The following is a 23,265-nucleotide window of genomic DNA, read 5'->3' as shown; positions in this document are numbered from 1 at the left end:
TTTAGCTTGGCCAATCCACCTAACCTGCACACCTTTGGACTGTGGGAGGAAACCAGAGCACCTGGAGGAAACCCACGCAGACATGGGGAGAACGGGCAAATTGCACACAGAGTCACCCAAGGCCGGAATTGAACCTGGGTCGCTGGTGCTGTGAGGCAGAAGTGCTAACCAGTGTTCCACTGTGCCACTCAGAAAGACATAACCTGAAGTCATATTAATTTTGCAATGAACATCAGTTATATTTTTGTCTTATTTTTATTAAGTTTAAAGTTAAATTGGCAAATGTACCATCGATCTACTTTCATCAGCTAGAAAGAAATCTCAATCACATAAATTTTGTTTGAAGCCAGTAAGGGAACAGTCCTTCCTGTGATTGCAGATGGTTCTATGAACTTTTAAATTGTTGGTGCAAAGGACAGTGCAACTGTAATTCTCTCCCCCCGCCCCCCCCCCCCCCCCCCCCCCGATGCTCACATCCATCAGCACTGTGCTAATGGTTAGAATGTTAAGATTCTGTGGGACAACAGCAGGGAAATCTGACTGTTACCATACATTAATGTCAAAACAGTCTGCATTTTTTCCTAACAGTGCTTTCCGTTCCAACCGTTGTAATGTGGATTAAATCCAAAGGAGACGGAGCCAGAAAATGCAGTGGCAACTCTTACTGTATTTTCACGAGCCCAGCATAAGGCCAGGCGTAGAATGTTTGATGATTCCCCTTTCCCTGGCAAATCAATCATCTGCCAATTTCCCAGTACTTTGGAGAATGCAGAATCCCAGCTGTGCCCTTGGAGATGTGGGTATCCACCACAGTTAAGGCAGTGAATGGTCCTTAATTTCCCCAACCCTTCAAATCCGGGGAGGTTAAGGAACAAAATTCCAAGCAGAAACGCATTTACATTTATTTTAGGATGCACCATCTCCCCACCAGTTAATTGTAGCCCCAATATGAATGGTGTCAGGGAGAAACTAGGCATTGTTTTCTGTCTGGCTTCTATTCCATTTTTCATTGTAAATAACCATAAGACACTGGAGGAGAAATAGGCCATTTGGCCCATCGAGTCATGGGATGGTAGGTGATAATTGAAGGAATGTGCATTGTCATTTTTGAACAGGCTACAATTTTGATCAGGCTGTTATTTGATAGTCAGCACTCAGGCTGGAAACAGGTGAAAGCCTCATAAATATATTTAAATTAGGGACCAAAGACATGAATGAAAGTCGCCATAATCTGCGAGGATCGAAGGCTGCTCTCCCCTTTTGTGAGAGAGCTGACAGGTGGTAATTTAACCTGAGGGTCACTAAACCTCACGCAAGGGGCAAAGTTGGGGCCTTCATAGATAACCTCAGCCTGTACGGGAATTGAACCCACATCTGTTGGCATCGCTCCACATCACTAACCAGCCCTCCAGCCAACTGATATTTACTCTCGAATTATGTTTTTTTACATTTCCCATTACTACCTTGTTCATGAAACCTTTTGTCATTTAATCTTTCTGTCCTCTACCCTATCACAGACCTTTGTTTTATTCTTTTTCCACCTCCCTTCTTTCATTTTTCTCCAAACCAATGACATTTGTAACTTCTCCCAGTACTGATGGAAAATCACAGACCTGAAACATTGGGTGGAACCTTCCCATGCCCCGTGATCGTGCTGGAAACAGGGTCAAAGTGGCAGCACACAATGCGTACAGCAGAGAAAAGCAGGTAGTCAAGTCATTCATTGAAGTAATTAGCACCTATTTGTTAAAGAGTCTGACATTTTGCTGATGGACACGGGACCCCTATTTTCTAGCTTGCCGACTCATGGAAAGTGGGTGCAGAGCAGAAGGTCAGGAAGCAGTGAGGTCAGCATGAGATTTTACTGATAAAACTGAGAAATCCTCACATCTTCAGCCAGCAAAGCTTGCAAATGGATTCCACTCCCTTGTAGGCTGACCCACCAGAGAGTGCTGGGAGGAAGGAATAGGCTGCCAGTCACTTAATGAGAATCGCCCCATCTTCTGCTGCCCTTTCCTGCTCCATGCAATCATTAGCACGCTGTCTTCAAAGTGGAGTTGATATCCGTCCTTCATCTTGGGGACTCTGATTGGATCCCCTGCCAGTGTAACATGGAGGCAGTCTTTCAATTGGCCACTTCCAGGAATATTGCGCAGGCAGGTGGACCCCAGGCACCACTGGGGTGAGGACCTAACAGGTCAGGGAATCAGGGAAACTGGGAGCAAGGTAGGAGGGTGGGATTTGAAGGCCAGGTGGGGAAGCACAAAGGGGGCACTCCTGATATGCACAGGGCATCTCCCAAAGCAGGAACAACCTTTGTCCCCACCCTTTAGTAAGGTGTGGTGGAAAAACAGCCTGCCCATTCTGATCCACCTTCTGGCTACCAACGTATTATGGCAGCAGAGGCAGACTTCAGCCATTAAGATCCCAATAATTGGTGGCTTAAGGGACTCAATAGGGGTATGGGCATGCAACTTAGCATGCACCTTACAGACCTCTCCTTATTATTGAGACTAGGTAGGCGCCGAGTGGACGGGAAGGCAGTGGGCTACCCACCCAACACACCTTATGTAATCCCCCTGCCTTAAAATATGCCCCGCAAGGGGCTGTAAAACCCAGCCCTCTGTTTCTCACTCCATAGATGCTTCCTGATCTGATTAGTACTTCCAGAATTTTCTGTTTTTAATTCACTGTCAGAGCTAATGGTTGAGGTCCTATCGACCTTCACAGGAACCCTATTTGCACGGACTAATGAAACAAACTTCTATTTCTAAGTGCTACTCGCACTGTCCATTTCAATTCCTCAACCAAAATGGCAGTGACCTGTAAGTCAATGGGAACAGGGCAGTAAGCGTTGCCCTGCTATTGCAATCATGCTCCCACCGTATTCCTACCTGGAAGGGGAAATGGAAGTCAGATGCCTGATTCAACAAATTGGCCAAGTATGACAGTGATGACTGAATAAGTGGCACTGTACGCAGATGAGAAATAAATAGCTGAAGATTATGTACAATTTATGGTGAATTACAATAGTTCTGTAACCAATGGAAGGTCTATGAGTCACAAGCATGAACATTGGTGAGAAAGCTTATGAAGTAGCCTGCAGAGTTGAAAGATCGTCAGTAACAAATTGATATAATACATTACAAAAATCATTTCAGTGACCAGATAATTGGATCATTAACTGAAAATTCACTGCAGTGAGTAATGCTTATTTAATGTTATCGTGTATACAAGAGTTGGCGAGCAATGCTACATGTCTCATATGATATGTAGAATACATTAGGTTATGTTGAAGTACTGACTACATTCTATTTTCATTTGCATCAGTTTACCCCTCCTGTGGTTAGTGTGCAACTAACAGAAGTTGGCAATATGATGTTAATTTTTAATTCAATATTTTAAGGAATATAAGACATTGATGGAAATTAGCTACATGGTGTTAATTTGACATCAGTATTTTCCTGCCATTTATGACCTATATTCTTTTCCAGCTTTATGACACAATGAAAGCTGTCTGATTGGATTAGGGCCTTCTAGTAGTCTTCCAAATTTCTATATTTAATTTCACATCAGTTCTAATCTTACTGCAGCGGATTGTCAGGTTTCTGGCCAGAGAAATTACCGTGAAGATATTTTCTTTAATTTTCTACTTCCGACTGAGGATTGGCATTACCTTCTTAATGTGGAATTACTCTATTTGTTCATTTCTCCCCCTTCCTTCCTCAATGCGTCCCAGTTTTCTCAGTCATTCATGAATTCAGAAAGATCTCTTCATGGTTGGACTCTAATTGTTGCTCAAGCTAAACGTCCAAGGAAGGTTTTCCTTTTTCAATATCAGGGAGTTGGATACCTGTGACAGTGTAGGGGGAGATCCCCCCTCTCCCTTGCCTCATTGTATGCCCGCACCAGCAACGGCCACAGGTCCCACCAAACTGTTTATAAAACTCCACCGGGAACCCATCTGGGCCCAAGGCCTTCACTGCCTGCATTGCCACCACACTCCCCATCACCTCCCTCAGTCCAATTAGGGCCCCCAATCCCTGCATCATCTCCTCTTCCACCCTGGAAAACTCCAACTCGTCCAAAAAACGCCACATTCCCTCCCCCTCCAGCCGAGGGCTCCAATTCAGACAACCTCCTTTATAAAGCCTCAAATACCCCATTCACCCCCACCGGGTCCAGCACCACCCTTCCCATCCCGTCCTTCACTCTACCAATCTCCCTCGCCACCTCCTGCTTCCTTAGCTGGGGGGGGGCCAACATCCTGCTCGCCTTCTCCCTATACTCATATATTTTCCTTCTTTCCCTCTGCAACTGCCTTCCCCGTGGACGTCAATCTGAACTCCATCTGGAGCCACTGCCTCTCCTTCAATAACGCTGCCACGGGGCCTCCAAATACCTCCTGCCCACTCTCGGAATATCTTCCACCAGCTTTGCCATCTCTGCCCATTCCGCCTTCCCCGTATATGCCCGAAACAAAATAAACTCCCCCTGAACCACTGCCTTGAGTGCCTCCCACAGCGTGGCTGCTGTGGCCTCCCCCGTATTGTTAAGCTCCATGTATCCCCGAATGGCACAATGTTCCCCGCCTCGGATGTGACCTGCTTATTCACCAGCTTCGCCAACCCCCCCTTGTCTTCATTTCCAGTCCCGAATGGAACACCTGCCCTACCCATTCTTTCCTCAACCTTATCTGGTCCCCACTCTTTTAATGCACCTCTTGTAAAAAAACACATGCGCCTTAGACTACGAACACACATGGCCATTTGACCTGCCCATTCAGCCCCTCACGTTCCACGTGACCAGCCTGGTTGGGGGGCACCCGGCCCCCCCCTCCACTGCTGATCAACCATATTCTTTTTGGGCTCGCCCCCAGCCCATGTCACGCGACCCTCCAGTCCCACCCTCGGGAACTAGTCTATCTTCTGGCAGCTAGCAGCCTACCCATATGGTGGGAGGCCACTTTGCTACTGGCAAAATACCAATGATGGATAGCATGATGGCACAGTGGTTATCGCTGCTGCCTCACAGTGCCAGGGACATGGGCTCAATTCCGGCCTCGGGTGATTGTGTGGAGTTTCCACTGTGTCTGTGTGGGTTTCCTCTGGGTGCTCCGGTTTCCTCCCACAGTCCAAAGATGTGCAGATTAGATGAATTGGTCATGCAAAATTGCCCCTTAGTGTCCAAGGATGTGCAGGTCAGGTGGGGGTATACAGTTACAAGGGTAGGGCAGGGGAGTGGGTCTAGGTAAGGTGTTCTTTCAGAGGGTCATTGCAGGCTCGATGGTCCAAATGGCCTCCTTCTGCACTGTAAGAGTTCTATGACCCAGTAAAATTGCCTTTAATTGAGACATTAATCATTCAACTGCCTACCAATGTTCAGTGGGCAGCAGAGCTGCTGAGTGTTCCCACTGCTGGGAAACATTCCGGATGAAGGGACTCCATCTGTTTCTTCTTCCAAGGTGCACCATCTCGCACTTATCAGGGTTAAATGCCTTCTATCACTGCTCTGCCCATCTGACCAACCCATCTATATATTCCTGTAACCCATGACCCTCATCTCCACTGTTAACCACCCTACCAATCTTGGTGTTGTCTGAAAATGTACTTATCATTCCCCACACTTTCTTGTCTATATAATTTATATAATATATATATAACAAACAAAAGGGGACCCAGCATTGATCCTGTGGTATGCTGCTGGACACCAGCCTCCAGTTACTCAAACAGCCTTCTACCACTACCTTTTGTGTCCTATTACTAAGCCAGTTTCCGATCCATGTCGACAGGTTTCCTTGAATTTATTGCGCTTCAACCTTCTCAATTATTCCCCATATAGAACATAGAAAATACAGCACAGAACAGGCCCTTCGGCCCACGATGTTGTGTCGAACCTTTGTCCTAGATTAAGAACAAATTAATCTACACCCCATCATTCTACTGTAATCCATGTACCTATCCAATAGCCACTTGAAGGTCCCTAATGTTTCCGACTCAACTACTTCCACAAGCAGTGCATTCCATGCCCCCACTACTCTTTGGGTAAAGAACCTACCTCTGACATCCCCCCTATATCTTCCACCATTCACCTTAAATTTATGTCCCCTTGTAATGGTTTGTTCTACCCGGGGAAAATGTCTCTGACTGTCTACTCTATCTATTCCCCTGATCATCTTATAAAACTCTATCAAGTGGGCAGCACGGTAGCATTGTGGATAGCACAATTGCTTCACAGCTCCAGGGTCCCAGGTTCGATTCTGGCTTGGGTCACTGTCTGTGCGGAGTCTGCACGTCCTCCCCGTGTGTGCGTGGGTTTCCTCCGGGTGCTTCGGTTTCCTCCCACAGTCCAAAGATGTGCAGGTTAGGTGGATTGGCCGTGATAAATTGCCCTTAGTGTCCAAAATTGCCCTTAGTGTTGGGTGGGGTTGCTGGGTTGTGGGGATAGGGTGGAGGTGTTGACCTTGGGTAGGGTGCTCTTTCCAAGAGCCGGTGCAGACTCGATGGGCCGGGTGGCCTCCTTCTGCACTGTAAATTCTATGATAATCTAAGTCTCCCCTCATCCTTCTCCATTCTAATGAGAAAAGGCCTAGCACCCTCAACCTTTCCTCGTAAGTCCTACTCTCTATTCCAGGCAACATCCTGGTAAATCTCCTTTGCACCTTTTCCAAAGCTTCCACATCCTTCCTAAAATGAGGCGACCAGAACTGCACACAGTTCTCCAAATGTGGCCTTACCAAGGTTTTGTACAGCTACATCATCACCTCATGGCTCTTAAATTCAATCCCTCTGCTAATGAACGCTAGCACACCATAGGCCTTCTTTACAGCTCTATCCACTTGGATGGCAACTTTCAAAGATCTGTGAACATAGACCCCAAGATCTCTCTGCTCCTCCACATTGCCAAGAACCCTACCGTTAACCCTGTATTCCGCATTCATATTTGTCCTTCCAAAATGGACAACCTCACACTTGGACCTTGTCAAAGGCTTTGCACTTCCTTCATCCACACACTTGATCACGTTATCAAAAAATTCTAGCAAATTTGTTATTCATGACCTCCCTCTGACAAAGCCATGCTGACTATCCCTAATCAACTCATGCCTTTCCAAGTGGAATTTAATTCTCTCCTTCAGAATTTTCTCCAATAGTTTCCCTACCACTGACGTGATTCCCTGGTTTATCTCTACAATTCTTCTTGAAAAGTGGAACAACATTAGCTGTCCTCCAGTCCTCTGGCACTTCCCCCCGTAACCGGAGAGGAATGTGGGCGGCACGGTAGCACAGTGGGTAGCACTGTTGCTTCACAGCACCAGGGTCCCAGGTTCAATTCCCGGCTTAGGTCACTGTCTGTGCGGAGTCTGCACATTCTCCGCATGTCTGCGTGGGTTTCCTCCGGGTGCTCTGGTTTCCTCCCACAAGTCCTGAAAGACATGCTGTTAGGTAATTTGGACATTCTGAATTCTCCCTTTGTGTACCTGAACAGGTGCCGGAATGTGGCGACTAGTCATGCAGTGTTAAATGTAAGCCTACTTGTGCCAATTAAGATTATTATTATTATTATTAAAAACTTGTGTCAGAGCCTCTGCAATTTCCTGCCTTGCCTCCCACGGCAGCCTGGGGTGCAATTCATCTGCGCCTGGGGTTTTGTCTATTTTTAAGCCCGTCGAACCCTCCAATACTTCCTCACTTCCTATATCAAACTGCTCAAGGTCCTCACAGTTCTTTTCCTCCTGAGTGAAGAAGAATGAGAAGTATTAATTTAACACCCTAGCAATACCCTGCAGCTTCACACACAGATTGCCCCTATGGTCTCCAATGTGCCCTACTCTTTCCCTGGTTAACCTCTTCCCCTTAATGTATTCAGTGAATATCTTAGGGGTCTCCCTAATCTTATTTGCAAGTCCATTTTCATGCCTCATTGTGCTCTTCTAATTGCTTTCTTAAGTTCCCTCTTGCACTTCCTATATTCCTGTAGGGCCACAGTTGAATTTCTCCCTATGGACTTGCTAAAAGCCTTTCTCTTCCTCATTATCCAATCCTGGTTTATCCTAAGCATCCATGGTTCCTTGAACTTATTGCTCCTACATTTCCCCCTCTAGGGAACATATTGGACCTCTACTCTCCCCATTTCCTTTTTGAATGCCCTCTACTACTCCACTGTAGATTTTCCCACGAGAAGCAGTTCCAAGTCAACTTTGGTCAGATCCTGCCTTATTTCAGTAAAATGTGCCTCGCCCCAATCCAAAACTATGTTTTGCAGGTGATCTTTTTCCTTGTCCATAATAAACTTGAATTGTACCGTGTTGTGGTCGCTATCACTAAAATGCTCCCCCATTGCCATATTGAACACTTGTCTAGTTTTGTTCTCCAACATCCGATCCACCACTGCTCCATCTCTTGCTGGGCCTTCTATATAATGATACAAAAAGCTCCCCAGATAGGGCAGCACGGTGACGCAGTGGTTAGCACTGTTGCCTCACGGCACCGAGGTCCCAGGTTCGATCCCGGCTCTGGGTCACTGTCCATGTGGAGTTTGCATATTCTCCCCGTGTTTGCGTGGGTTTCGCCCCCACAACCCAAAGATGTGCAGGCTAGGTGGATTGGCCACGCTAAATTGCCCCTTAATTGGAAAAAATTAATTGGGTAATCGAAACTTTTTTTAAAAAGCTCCCTGAATACATTTCAAGACATTTTCCCTCTTTAAACCCTTTACACTTTTACTATCCCAATTTATGTTAGGGAAGTTGATTATTATTCATACATAGCACAGTAAATTGTCTACATATCTGCTCCTCTATTTCCCACTGACTCTTTGGGGGCCTATAATACATGCCCAGAAATGTATCCCTACGTTCTACCCATGAAGCCTCGTTTGAAGACCCTTCCAAGATATCACCTCTCCTCATTGCACCAATTGGTTCCTTAATAAATGGTGCAACACCACCTCCCTTTTTACACCCTCCTCATCTCGCCTAAAAATCCTTTACCCTAGAATGTCAAGTTGCCAGTCCTGCCCTTTCCTTAACCGTGTCTCTGTGATGGCAACAATGCCACAATTACATGTGTCAATCCACGCCCTTAACTTATCAATCATTCCTATTACGCTCCGAGCATTAAAGTAAAGACCACTAAGCCTTGTCTTACTCTCTTGATATTCAGCACAGCTAAACTCACTTTGACTTGCTTCCTGCATGATGTGTCTCTATTTCACTCTGTGTCCCGTCCCTCCACCAAACTATTTTAAACTCCTCCCGACAGCACTAACAAACCTACCTGCAAGGATGTTGGTCTCAATGTGGTTCAGGTGCAGATCATCCCATTGGAGGATATGTTCTATGACTTGGCGTGGTCTCCGTGGCTTCCTTTAAAGCAACTGCTGGAAATAATTCAGATTTTTCCTGAGTTTCATAGGGCCAAGTAAGTGAACCATCACTTTCAACCCACCAGATGCATGATCCTCTACGATCTCCTCCTAAGATTGTCTCGTCCCTTCTTTAAAATTATACAGAATCTAATTCAATTTAACTTGGTTTCTTGGTAACTTGTAAATTGGTTTCAGTTCTGCAGACCTGTGAGATGCTTGGATTGCATGGACTGTGCACTGTGATTGTAGTAATGAAACCCGTCCATCAAAGTCAGCCCATGGTCAGACCAGAGTTTGGCGGTGACTTTTTCATTTGTGTATCCTAAGTTTTCTAATATGATGCAACCTTCTATTTTCTTTATTAACTGTTGTTCTGAAGAGCTTACTCATGCTAAACATTGAATATACTGAACTTTCCAAGTATCTCTCCATTTCATCCTCAAACATTTGAATACAATTCATGGAGTACATGTGGCATCTATTTTATTTTCTCTAAGCAAAATTTTACACTTGTCTACATTTTATTGCTTTTAGATCTGGACACTGTGGCAAGACTGCATTAATTGTTCATCCCCAGTAGCCCTGAGGTGGTGGAAGACTTGTGCTGATGCTAGTCCCAAGATCATACTCAATAGAGAATGCCACAATATTGGCCCAGTGATAAATAAAGTGACATGTTAGCCTGAACATGAGTTGGAGGGGGTCTTGAAGCTAATGGTGTTCTCATGATATTGCTGCTTTTGTTTAACATTTTTAAAATGTTATCAATTTGCAGTGAGTATCCTAGTCCAAGCCATTACTACAAATTAGAAGTAAACAGAGGTTATTTTTGATGCACTGTCATCAGCCCAATAATGATCCGAGAGACAAGATTTGCTTGAAACCTCGAACTAATTCGTGTCACGAGGCTATACCACTTTAATTTTGAAAATATAGGCCGTTTGCTGGCAGCAGGATTCTCTGGCCCAGCTGGCAGCGCACCCCATCTGTGGATTTCCCGGCAACATGGGATGTCTTCAATGAGTATTGTCATTGACAGCAGTAGGAACAGAAAATCTCACCACCAGTGAATGGCCTGCCACCTCCCACCACTGAGAAACACGCGGCTGGAGGCCAGAGATTCTCACCCATGATCCTGCAATTTTCAATTGCCTGGAAATTTTGCAATTAGAAATGAGATAGAACAAACTACTAAAAAAATGCAAGGCCATCTTTCAAGTCAAGATGTAAAACAAACAAACCACCCTCAGGAGAGTGTGAAGAGAGAGACATTTTGTACAGTTCAGAGACCCATTGAAACTCGTCACTGTCTAAGGAAGAAACATTAAAATGCAAAGTGCTGAATATTGAAACAATGGCTGAAATTTTCCGTCCCCGTACCCAGCTGGATTTTCCAGTGCCACTGAAAGTGAATGGATTTTGGCTATATTTGTCTAAATTTAAAGTGAATCTCCACAGTTTTGAGGACATGAAGGAAGCATAAGCTTTTTTGTTGCGAAAAGTTTCGAACAGTATTTGTGCAATCTGACTAATGGCTGGCAAATGTTATGGACCACTTAGCCTTAGCTCAACTATGAGTAAATTTCCAGAAACCATAAAAAAATGAAATGAATGAAAATGGACTAACAAAAACAATTAGTATAAATTCACAAAATCATATTTGATTAATTTGAGTTTTGCAAGGCAATCACAGGGTGCATAGAGAGGGAATGAGGCCATAATGTGTAAGGATGTTACCTATTTGATAAGGTGGTGTGTAAGAGAATTGTGACCGCTTGGCATTCTAAGTTGTGCAGCTGCAAAGTTGGAGAGATTGCTCTGGGAGATTAGAGCTGGATGAATATTTTTAGGATTGATGGTGTGTGAGTATGAGTGTGCCCAGGGATTTGTGCTGGGATTTCTTTTGTTTTCCATTTATATACATGATTTGAACATAGGCACAAGAAAAATGAAATCAATGTTTGCTGATGATGCGACTTGCTTTATATATCTTCTCTTGGGAAGTAGGTGACAGTGACACGGCAGCATTTATTGCTCATTTCTAGTTGCCCCTGGCTTATTAACAGCCAACCAAATAAAATGGGACTGGAGACACTTTGAAACCAAACCAGAGATGGGTGATAGGTCCATCCCAGAAGGAGAACAGGAATGAAACAGTTTGATTTTTACAACAATCTTATATTTGTAACAGATTTTGTCTTATTCTGGTACCAGACCACAAAAGGCCTAAGTAAATTCATTCAATTTCCACACTAATTGTTGAAATCATTTAAATTCCATGGTGGGGTTCCATGCTGTCTTTTGTTTCATCACCACTTCATAGAATAATTAAGGGGTAAAAAGAATCTATGCCCACCAAGAGCAGGCACAGGTTTTCTGACAGTTTTGGTGAAGGCCCCAACTAATGCTCAAGTAATCAAACTCGCATGAATTGATTAATTTCTTCTGCAGGGACAAAGGTACTTTTTAACATCAGCCTTCTCAATTAGGATGGGAGCAGAGGGGCGAGGGAGTGGGACAAGCAGGGGTAGGGGCTGCAGTGCAGGCCGGGGACATTTGTAACCCGGAGTTCGCACCATGCTAACATGTGTTTCTTTCACCCCTGCAAACAATGGAATTTGCAATTAAACCAGGAATGGTGGCCTTCATCCTAGTCGCCACAGCCCTGGGGGATGCACTGAGGCTATTGGAGCAAGAGCTGCTCCGGGAGGACCCTGCAGCGGCGGAGGCTGCCCCAGAGGAACAGGAGTCAGCAGCTGAGGATGGAGAGCTGACCACCCAACAAGCCGAGGTCAAGGTTCAAGATGGGGTGCGGGAATGGCTGTTGTGACCGAGAGGAAAGGGAAGTGGGAGGGGCAGGGTACCGGGGCAATGTACAGGATCCGACCTCTGGATCCCCCCTCCTCCACCAGTGCCACCTCTGCCACCAGCCCAGCCCTACCCTCACATCCTTCTGAAAGAGCACTGAGGCAGGTTGGAACTTTTGTGCCCTAGCCCCTAATCATAGAATTTACAGTGCTGAAGGAGGCTATTCGGCCCATCGAGTTAGCACCCGCCCCTGGAAAGAGCACCCTACTTAAACCCATGCCTCCACCCTATCCCCGTAATCCAGCAACCCCACCTAACCCTTTTGAACACTAGCAGCAATTTATCATGGCCAATCCACCTACCTTGCACATCTTTGGATTGTGGGAGGAAACCGGAGCACCCGGAGGAAACCCACGCACACACAGGGAGAACATGCAGACTCCGCACAGGCAGTGACCCAAGCTGGGAATCGAATCTGGAACTGTGAAGCAACTGTGCTAACCACTGTGCTACCGTGCTGCCCTAATGCTATATTACGTGCTGCATCTGTGCCAACGTAGCTGGTGTCTAACTTTCTGACCTTAAGGGCCCTAACGCTACTTCTCGGTGGATCCCCAGGTGGTACATCAGGAGTGGAGGTAGACTGCTGCGAATCCCGGCCTGTGACATGGGTCCCCTTTGGTGGCCGTCCTCTGGATCGACTAGGCCTGGATGGACCCGACAGTTGCTCGGGTCTCCCAAGTGGCGTGATGCCACCCTATTCTGCCCGCTGCCCATCGGATGTGCCAGAGTTAGGAAGGGGGGTGGTGGTCTGAGGTGCTGTGGTGTTCCGACACCTCCCCTGCAGGAGTCACCGGCATGGTCCCCATCACCTCCTTCTCCCTCGGGGTACCCGATTGCCCCTGGGCTACTTCGTGGGATGGACTACGACTGGAGAGAACTCCTGGTGCTCCCCCGCCGCCTGGCGGTGTCAATCCTGGAGGCCCATTCTCATCTCGACCAGAGTCTCCAGGCTTGTGGCCATGGAGCACAGGGACTGGGCCACCTCCCTCTGGGACTGTGCCACATCACTCAGTGACTTTGACACCTCCCTCTGGGACTGGTGCAGGTCAGCCAGCACCCGGGCAATTCCGATGAAGCCTTCAGCCATAGCCCGTTGAGACTTTGCCAAGGTCTGGAGTGCTGCTGCAATATCCACATGGTGCAGGTACATAGCTGCCTGTGACAGGACAGCCCTGTCCTATGCCTTGGCCACTCCCGCACAGAATGCCCCAGACCTTGGACATCCTGACCCATGGCCAATAATACCTTTGCCCCAAACCTTCCACCGTGGACACCACCCATATGGTATTGGCCTGGGTGGCACGCATGGTCTGTCCCTGTCCCTGCACATGGTTTGACTCCTCCAACTATAACTGCAGGCACTGGATGGTTGCTGACAGCCCCTCACACAGCCCCTGACTCTGTGTCTGCATCTCTGTTATCGATGGGATCGCCTTTCCAGAAGCCCAAGACCAGTCTTGATGGTAGTTCATCCCTTGGGTCGGGACACCCTCTGACCATCCCCCCCCTCGGGGGTTCCTACCTCCACCTGATGTACACGCGGATTGTGTGTGGTGCACACCAGTTAGTGCCCCAGGAGCCTCTTCAACCAAGTGCCCAACTGAGGTGAGTGTCTCTGAGATGGTGGAGGGTGGTGGAGACAGCTGTGACGGGAAGTCAGTGTTGTCCACGGACTGTTGCTCTGGGGTGTCTCGGGCTGGTGTTTGGGGGCTTGTGTCTCTGTCCGTTGCCTCCTCATCGCTGGCATCTGCTTGGGGTGGGGTCAGGGGCGGGGGGCACCAGGAGAGCCCGCCTCGTCGCAAGACACAAGACATGGCACATGATTGGATCACGGGTTAGGGTGGTGGGTGGTGGTATGGGGGTGGTGAGGGGCTGGTGTAGGGGGTGGTGAAGGGTTGGTGTGGGGGTGGTGTGGGGTTGGTGTGCGGGAGGTGCAGCGGGGGTGGTGTGGGGGGGTGAGGTGGGTTTGTGCCATGCATGCCATGGAAAACTCAATGCAGTGGGGTCTCAGTTGGTTGCCTGATGCCGACCTCTGCCTCAGCGACTGCCCTCTCCCCAGGCCCACAGACCTGGTCCAGTACCCACCGCTCCATGACCGTGAGAGGCCGCAGGTCCCGCGGTCTCCCTCCCCTCTTCCCTCTCTCTCTCTGCAGTTATGTGCCACCTTCTCCTGGGGGGAGAGACAGAAAGCGCACAGTGTTAAATAGTTGGATGCAGGCAGCACAGGGGGTGGGCAGCTAGTAGCCTTCGTGGCCAGGGCACCCGGCCATGGTGGCCATTATGTGTGCTGGCATGTGGTGCAGGGTAGTGTACCCGGCAGATGGGGTACAGTCGCCCTCTGGTTGCGGGGGCGGGAAGGCTACTGATGTTTGGGACAGGGGTTAATGGCAGGGCCACAGTGCTGCCTACTCATCCTGGCCACCCTCAGGAGGTTGTGTAGCTTATTTGTTCACTCCTGTTCTCTTCTTGTGGTGGGGCACATGCCGCTCAGGACCTCTGCCACCTGCGCCCAGGCCCAGTGTACAACGGTGGGTGGCAGACCCCTTCTACCCAGGGGAACAGGGGAACCCGCCTCTCCTCCACGGCGTCCAGTAAGATCTCAAGTTCTGCATCTCCGTGCTGCCATCTTGTTGGCTGGATTGAGTGTGTGTAGGGAGTGGAGTTCTAATATGCGGCTGCAGCTTGTCAGCTTCTTGGGTGGCAATCCTGTCCCCGGCGAATCGGACACCGCTTTTCATTGGAATTGCTGAAATTTCATGTGGCGCCGGTGCTAGCCCATTAATGGATCATGAATTGCTCTGGGACCAGCGGCAATTTTGTTGACGTAGAAGTGCACTGATTCAGTCTAGGTGCCAACACTTAGGGTGGGATTCTCCACGCCAAAATCGCATTCACCAATCAAATGGAGAGTGGTTTTCCGCACCGAAATCGGGGCCAGCGCCGGTTTGACGCTGGTCCGCTATGCTCCACTCCCTCCAAACTGGCATCATCGTGACGCGCGCCGTTCCAATGCTGTCGGCACGTCATCGGCCGGTCCACCCGCGATGCTCCACCCCCGATGTGCCGAGTTCCTGACAATGCTGGCTACGTGTGGTGGCAACGGTCAGGAACCCAGCGTGCCGGCTGCAGACTGTGTCCGGCGCTGCCACACTCGGCTTGGATCTATGCCACTGGCCGTGGGGTTTCTGCTCAGGCTAGGGGAACTGGTGGAGGAATGGCCAGGGGGTGGGCTGTGGGGTCGCGAATGGCGGGTTGGGTTCACACACAGTCGGTTGGGCGATAATGACAAATCCTACCATACCTCAGGGAGAGGAGGAGGGAAGGAGCTGGAGCAGATGTGGAGGAAATGGAGTGGACATGGCCAAGGATTCTGCCAACCACAATGGAGGAGAATGCTTGGTTGAGGAAAAAGAAAATATATTGGAGACATTTGTATGGAAGTTGGCATCATCTAGACAAAGGCAATGAAAATGAAGAAACTGGGAGAATGGAATAGAGTCCCTCCAGAAAGCAGGGTAGGAGGAACTGTAATCAAAGTAGCTGTGGGAGTCAGTGCAATTATAGTTGTTATTGTTCGAAAACTATTTCCAGGAACGAAGTCATGAGAAGTTGAAAAGGGTAAAGAAAAGTCGGAAATGGACCATATGAAGGAATGGAAGGGACAGAAATTGGAAACAAAGTTGATTAAATGTTTTAATTCACTGTGAAAGCAGGAAACAGTAGCAATACAATTATCAATGTGCCAGGAAAAGAGGTGAGGGACATGACCTGAGTAGGACAGGGACAAAGAATGTTCCACTTATCTCAAGAAAGGTTAGCTGTTAGGATCCATACAGGAGCACCTTTTATTTGGAAATGAGTAGAGTCAAAGGAGAAGTTGTTCAATATAAATTCTGGCAGGTGGTGATGGATGGGAATTGGATGAACCTCCATTGCAGGAAAATTAAAGTGTTGGAGGGCATTGGACAAGTTGAGGATGTGGGTCGGAAGATACTGGACAAGGGGAGAAAAGTAGAGTTTAAATAGGAAGGAATTAGTTGCATTGGCCAAGAAGATGTTGAAACATGTGTCCACAAGGGCATTCCTGTTCGTGAATCTTGATAAAGAGATAGAAACGTGAGGTTGGGGCACCATGAGGCTGGAGGCCTGGATGGAACACCTCCAGAGGAAATGAAACAATGACAGTCTAAGAAATGATAGGTTGATTTTCAGTGATATGGTCATGGTCCAGCAGAAGGAATAGGGGCTGGTTTAGCACAGGGCTAAATCGCTGGCTTTGAAAGCAGACCAAGGCAGGCCAGCAGCATGGTTCAATTCCCGTACCAGCCTCCCCGAACAGGCGCCGGAATGTGGCGACTAGGGGCTTTTCACAGTAACTTCATTTGAAGCCTACTTGTGACAATAAGCGATTTTCATTTTTTCATTTCAGGTAGAAGATTTGGCATTCAGTCTCCAGAATGTTAATTGGTTGGTCGGTTAGCTGAACAACAGCACCACTTTTACTGGCAGCTTAGAACCCATAGAGGCCATTCGGCCCATTGGCCCTTCAAACTCCAACCAAGTCCATTCCCCCTCCCAGCCCACCCTATCCCCATAATTTCATAACCTAATCTATACATCCCTGGGCACAAAGGGACAATCCACCTAACCTGCACACCTTTGGATTATGGGAGAAAACCGGAGCACCCAGAGGAAACCCTCGCAGACAGGAGGAGAATGTACAAACTCCACACAGACAGTGGCCCAAGGCAGGAATTGACCTGGGACCCTGGTGCTGTCAGGCAACAGTGCTAACCACTGTGCCACCGTGCCATTATACGGCAATTTTGGATTGAACCAGAATGCTTCAGGTTCAAAGGGAGGTACGACCAATGAGTGAGTGGAGTAGAAAAATTGAGATGGGGGATGTCATGCCAACAGTTCCCAATGAAAAGATCTGAGGAGTGTAAGAGGCCAGTGCGAGGGAATAAATTGCCCATTTTATGAGCCTCAATCGGCAGAGGGACGGGAAGGTTGTCTGTGGACCTTCTTGCCACAGAATTAATTGGGGTGGAGGTGAGAAGGAGTCCACCTTCCAGCCTCCTGCCCAATTAAATGCATCCCCACCACCAAACCCGCCATGGGGGTGGGGCGGGGGGGGACAGAAAACTTACAATTTAATGCCTAGAATCCAGTTAGAGGCCTATGTTGCAAACAGCAATCACATTTAAAAAACCATTTTTTGAGTCAGTTTATTCATAATTATCTTCACGTCAGGTGAGGAATATTATATCCAGCCGTAGACATTAAACTGACGAAAGAAAAATAGATGTGAAGCCAGTGTGAAGGAATTATTTGATATTTTTAGTTTGGTTTGTGGTGCTTGGTGGATTGTGAATAATGGCTTTGAAAAAGCATTTGAAGATTTAATTGTTTTTTTCTACAAGTTACTCATTATTTATTGGTACCTATTACAACTTTGGATTTATTTAGTTTGTTTTTGATGGTAACTTAAAAGGTTCATGGTTATTCAAGGCATTTATAATTTTTTGTCAATAGACAAATGGCACTTTGGAAATGTTATGTCTTCAGGTGTAATACCTTGAGGTGTCATGCCTTTGGTGTTTCTGAAGTTACATTTCCTCAGATCTGATGCTTTTGAAAAGAGTGATGCTATAGATGAATGCTAAATGAAGGACTTTTAATTTGATGGATATATTGATATAAACATAAAACTTACTTTTAAAAGTATAGTAACAAGTCTTTCAAATGCACATTCAAGTTTAGCAGATTTTCAAATCAATGTGAGTAGTAAAATATATTTTTATTCCTGTTTTTATTCATGGACATGTTTTTATTCCCCAGGTAATTTTATGAAGAGATTCACTGGAAGAATGCTAAACAAATGAATAAATGCGTATTTACGTTCGTATTTTAAATCGTTAAAATTATTATTAATTAATTGTAACTTTCATATTGCGATAATATTGTGCTATCGTAAACAACGGTTTATAGTAAAATTGCAGTTATTATTTGACGATGAGCAGGCAACTTTTAGTTTTTGTTCTAATATAGAATCTATAGAATCCACAGTGCAGAAGGAGACCATTCTACACCGATATGTAACAATCATATGGGTAAGGTATTTTAAAAATAGTTCCATCACAATTTTCTGTGTCTGTGCAGCGTCTGTTCAGAAGTGGCTTAGTAACCGAAGAGGAACATCAATCCTGCTAATATATATGTTGCTCAGAAATTTCAATGTGATTGGCATTCTCTGCCAGAGATCAGTAAAAGCTCAATTAATGCTGCAATAGCATGTAGTTCCAAAGCAGGTATTTATGTCAAGAATTAAACTGCTTTACCTTTGTTTACCGTATTGCGATTCTGAACAAGGAAGCAATTTGAATAACAAAGTCTTTGACTCTTCTTAAGCATTGTAGCTGTGTCACTCAGAATTATGCACCATTACTTAGGTGGTGTTGTGTGTTGAAGGGCAGAATGTGAGGGACCAGATCCAATTGGAAACACATTGGTTTTTACTTTTCTGCGTGTTAAAGCTAGTGCATATACCAATTATGCATTCAGAGATACAGTAGTAATTTGTTTTAAGATTTGGCATTAATTGGTCAGGTGTTATAATCAGCCCATGGCCCTCACTCAGCTGTTGGTGCAGATATTTTTAAAACAGTTCAATGCACAAACCGCACATTAACACTTTTTTTTGTTTGTTGAGCAAAGATGAACATTTTCCTCAGTATTTAATTCACACCTATATGGCTTTCATTTCTCCTATATAAAATTAACATTAAAGTGCTGGAGGGAGCTCATAAATTTCTAGGGATGAGGACAGCAGATAATCTTCCTGAAAGAGGAATATTTCATTAAACTCCAGAGAAATTACTTCATGTCAATGCTTGTCGTTCAGAAGAATAAGAACAATCTGGGATCTTGATTGGGAGGGCTACTACAATTCGATGCAGCATGAATTCCATTGACATGCCACCTACCTGGTCCTCCAAAAAGGAGCGGGATATAAAGAGTATGTGCATGGTAGCACAGTGGGTAGTACTGTTGATTCACAGCTCCAGGATCCCAAGTTCGATTCCCACTTGGGTCACTGTGTGGAGTCTGCACGTTCTCCCTGTGTCTGCGTGGGTTTCCTCTGGGTGCTCCGCTTTCCTCCCACAAGTCCCGAAAAGCATGCTGTTAGGTGAATTGGATATTCTGAATTCTCCCTCTGTGTACCCCAACAGGCGCCGGAATGTGGCGACCAGGGGCTTTTCACAGTAACTTCATTGCAGTGTTAATGTAAGCCTACTTGTGACAATAAAGATTATTATTATTATTAAATTTCAGAAGGGTGTCCTTATCCAGAATTGGACCTATGGCAATAATATTCTCACTGGAAGTGAAAGTGAGCACCACTGTTGGCACTGTGTTGATATGACTTGGACCACTTGATATGGGACTCACTGAGTTACCACTTAAGGGACTAGGTACTCTCTTCTACCATGCCTGACTCACACAAAGGCTAGCATTTTCCGATACCCCCATGGCAGAACCCATTGCGAGGATGTGATGGGTCAGCCAAAAGTCCATTGATTTTCGGTGGGACTTGACAATCCAGGTGAGGTGTGGGACCAGAAAAGCCCACCCCAAGTTCTTCAACAGCTTTCAGCTCCCACTGGAGAAATGGACCCAATTTTATCGGTTATCTGTTACTTCATAAGGCAAAGCCACCATTGATTACAGTTCCAAATTAAATCACCAACAGAAGACCAATACAATGGCCTGAATTTTTGGCCTCGTCAGGGAGGGAGTGGAGCTGGAAAAATGCAGAAAGCCATTTAAAAGCCCATTGACTTTGGCGGGTGTAGAAACTCCACCGGCAGAAAATTCCTTTCTATTGGTGCTGATCAACATTTGTTTTCCTTTGTGTCCTTGATACGGTTATTTCTGAAAACAGGATCAAATTCCTATATATTGCCATTGTACAATTATTGACTGTTATATCAATATAAATCAATGTGATATTATTCATCATGATCCTGATTGTTTGTCTTGGCATTCCAAGCTCGACATAAACTTTTGCGTATTGTCCAAGTCTGATACTTTGTTCCATTCCCATTTCACACTTGTCGAGCCCTACTTTTAGCAATACCCTGTCAACCTGTAAAATGCATTTCTTAATTCTCTTATACTTCTGTCAAATAAAAAATCATAATATTCCGAAGGGTGTGGCAATAAAATTGGCCAACTTGTCCAATTTCTGTACTCCATGGTTGAGAAGAACACATTTATAATGCAAACCTACCTATTAAAGGAGTTAATGGGTGATTGTACACTCTTTTCTGATTTCCAGGAATGGGTGTGTTTCTGCAAGTGTGACAAGAAAACAATGAAATTATAAGCATTGTTGGTGCACAATTAGGGCACAAAGTGTACAGTGAACTTTCACGAGATATGTTTTATGGCTGGCAGCAATTGATGTTGCAAGAATGCAGTTTCTGCAAGTAGTTCTGTCATTTAATTTAAAGTTGACATGAAATCAGACAATGAAAATGATTAGGTATGATGAAAATGTGGCTGCAATTATTTCATTTGTCATCGTCTTCTTGCTGCTTGTCATTTAATATGTGTACACATCAGCCAGTTATCCTAAACCCTTCACTGAAAAAATTTAAATGAACAGTTCACTCGTAAATAAATGTTCATCTAAGTTGTCTGAACCTGTTTCGTGTCCAATGCACAGCAGAAGGATCTGGCAGTAAGTGCACCAGGGAGTAATGCAGATAAACGGACTTCTGAGAACTAATGACTGCATGGATTAAACCTATAGTCAAATGAAAACACTATATCATGGGCTATATTTTCCACCATCTAGGATAATATGGCATGAACAAGCATTGTGTAATGCTTAATCCTTGTCGGCAGTTGTTTCACATACACAAAAGAAATTTAACTTGCATGTGAGACACCCAGCACCAAATACACTTATGTGAAAGCAGATGAGAAAATTATGCTAATTAACTCTGGTATCCAATTCATAATACTTTTGATTTTTCCAGCCATTAGTTTTTAGCTGAGATGATAAAGCATCGTTCAGGAAGCTTAGTGATCCACTTTTAATTTGGAAATGAACTGTCAATGAAAGCACACAACGATATAGTGATCCAAAGCATTGAAGGAAAAAAAAAGAACAATATTCAACACATTGGTCTTCTGGGCACTGAACAACATCTTCAGTCTTCAAAATGACAGGCAGGAAGTGTACGCTCAGTACAAATAGGAAAGTGCACCTCTCATAATATTGCTGAGGGTAAAAGAAATTGAGGGCAGCATGGTGGCACGGTGGTTAGCACTGCTGCCTCACGGCGCCAAGGTCCCAGGTCCGATCCCGGCTCTGGGTCACTGTCCGTGTGAAATTTACACATTCTCCCCGTGTTTGCATGGGTTTCACCCCCACAATCCAAAGATGTGCAAGCTAGGTGGATTGGCTATGCTAAATTGCCACTTAATTGGAAAAAATGAATTGGAAAAAATAAATGTAGAAAAAAAAATTGATGTGCCTGAAATAGTTCTTACATTCTATGCATATGCAAATAATCAAATGCCTGATTACTCCCCACCACAAGATTCATAGAATTTACAGTGCAGAAGAGGCCATTCGGCCCATCGAGTCTGCACCAGCCCTTGGAAAAAAACATGAAAATGAAATGAAAATGAAATGAAAATGAGCCAGTGTAGTATATTTTATATCTCGGAGTTATGCAGAGATGACACTAGTTTCTATTTATGTAACAGGTTTTATTCACAGTGCTATAAAATATCTGTTCCATGCTTACAGCTCTAGTTTACAGCTCCTCCCACAGCGAGCTACAGTTTGTTTATTTTTCTGAATCCACACCCAGGCTTAACGCATCAAGCACAGTGAGCATAAAACAGTTAACAGCTACACATAATCATACATCGAACAATTAAACCTTTGATCTCTGTACCAGCCATTGCCTGTAGTAAGGAAATTTGGGTCTACATATGACCTAACGAGCAAGGGTTCTTAAAGGGACCACCTTTTAAGCTCAACCAATACGGTAAAGTTTTAAAAAGTACTCAGTTAATTGTGGAGCGGCAAGGAGCATGAGTTATCTTTATGGGGCTATGCCCTGCACAACTCCCCCTCCCCAGAATTTTGTCTTTACTGATTGCTGTTGGCGACTGCTCCCTTGGACCATGGGCTTCATCAGTCAGGTACATCTATTGTTGCTATGATGGGTATGCTCAAATTTCTACTTCAGAATGACTTGTGATGTAGATCGACATGCATTACTCATCAATATAGAAGAATATCAGCCACAAGGGCTAGAATTTTTGCAGGGGTCCAGCATCTGTTTCAGTTCTCCTCTGTGTCAGTTCGCCACACCAGTCCTGGAAATTCCAATCAGCAATTCAGGCTGCAAATTTTGGCTTGGCTCATGGCTACTTCTCTAAGATTAGGGCCAGGCAGCCCGAGAATTAGAAAATAAGAATAAACTCACCCTTGCTTGTCCCTTGCATTCTGCAACTCCAGATCGACAGAACACACCTTGGCTGGTGGGTTTTCTCATCTCTGAGTGCCGGAGTGTCTCCCATTGCCCCTCCAACATTAGGAGTCAGCCTGCCATCCCTGATTGGTTTACTGGCTGGGGATTTGGAAAACCCCATGGGCATGCCTATGGCGTGCCATGTGGGGTCGGGACCTGGGACTAGACCGCATTTCCAGTTCCCGACTCCTCATTGAAAACCTAGCCAAGGCCAAGGTGATACTGCCAGTTTTCTTCTGGTGAAGATCATGAGGTTCAACTGCCAGTTACTATTTCAGTGATTCTTTTGAGTATTAAGCCTGGAAATTATATTGGCAACAGACTAAAGCTTAATGCATTCAGAAGACATTTGTTTGTCAGGTTATTTTGTAGAGGTATTAACAGATTTAAAATAAATGCATAACTAACTCAATAAAAATAGCGGCCATGTGGTTTAAACTGGAGCTAATCAACAACTTTATACTAT

Source organism: Scyliorhinus torazame, chromosome 9, assembly GCF_047496885.1.
Source record: "Scyliorhinus torazame isolate Kashiwa2021f chromosome 9, sScyTor2.1, whole genome shotgun sequence".
NCBI lineage: Eukaryota > Metazoa > Chordata > Chondrichthyes > Carcharhiniformes > Scyliorhinidae > Scyliorhinus > Scyliorhinus torazame.
This window is presented reverse-complemented; position numbering follows the sequence as displayed.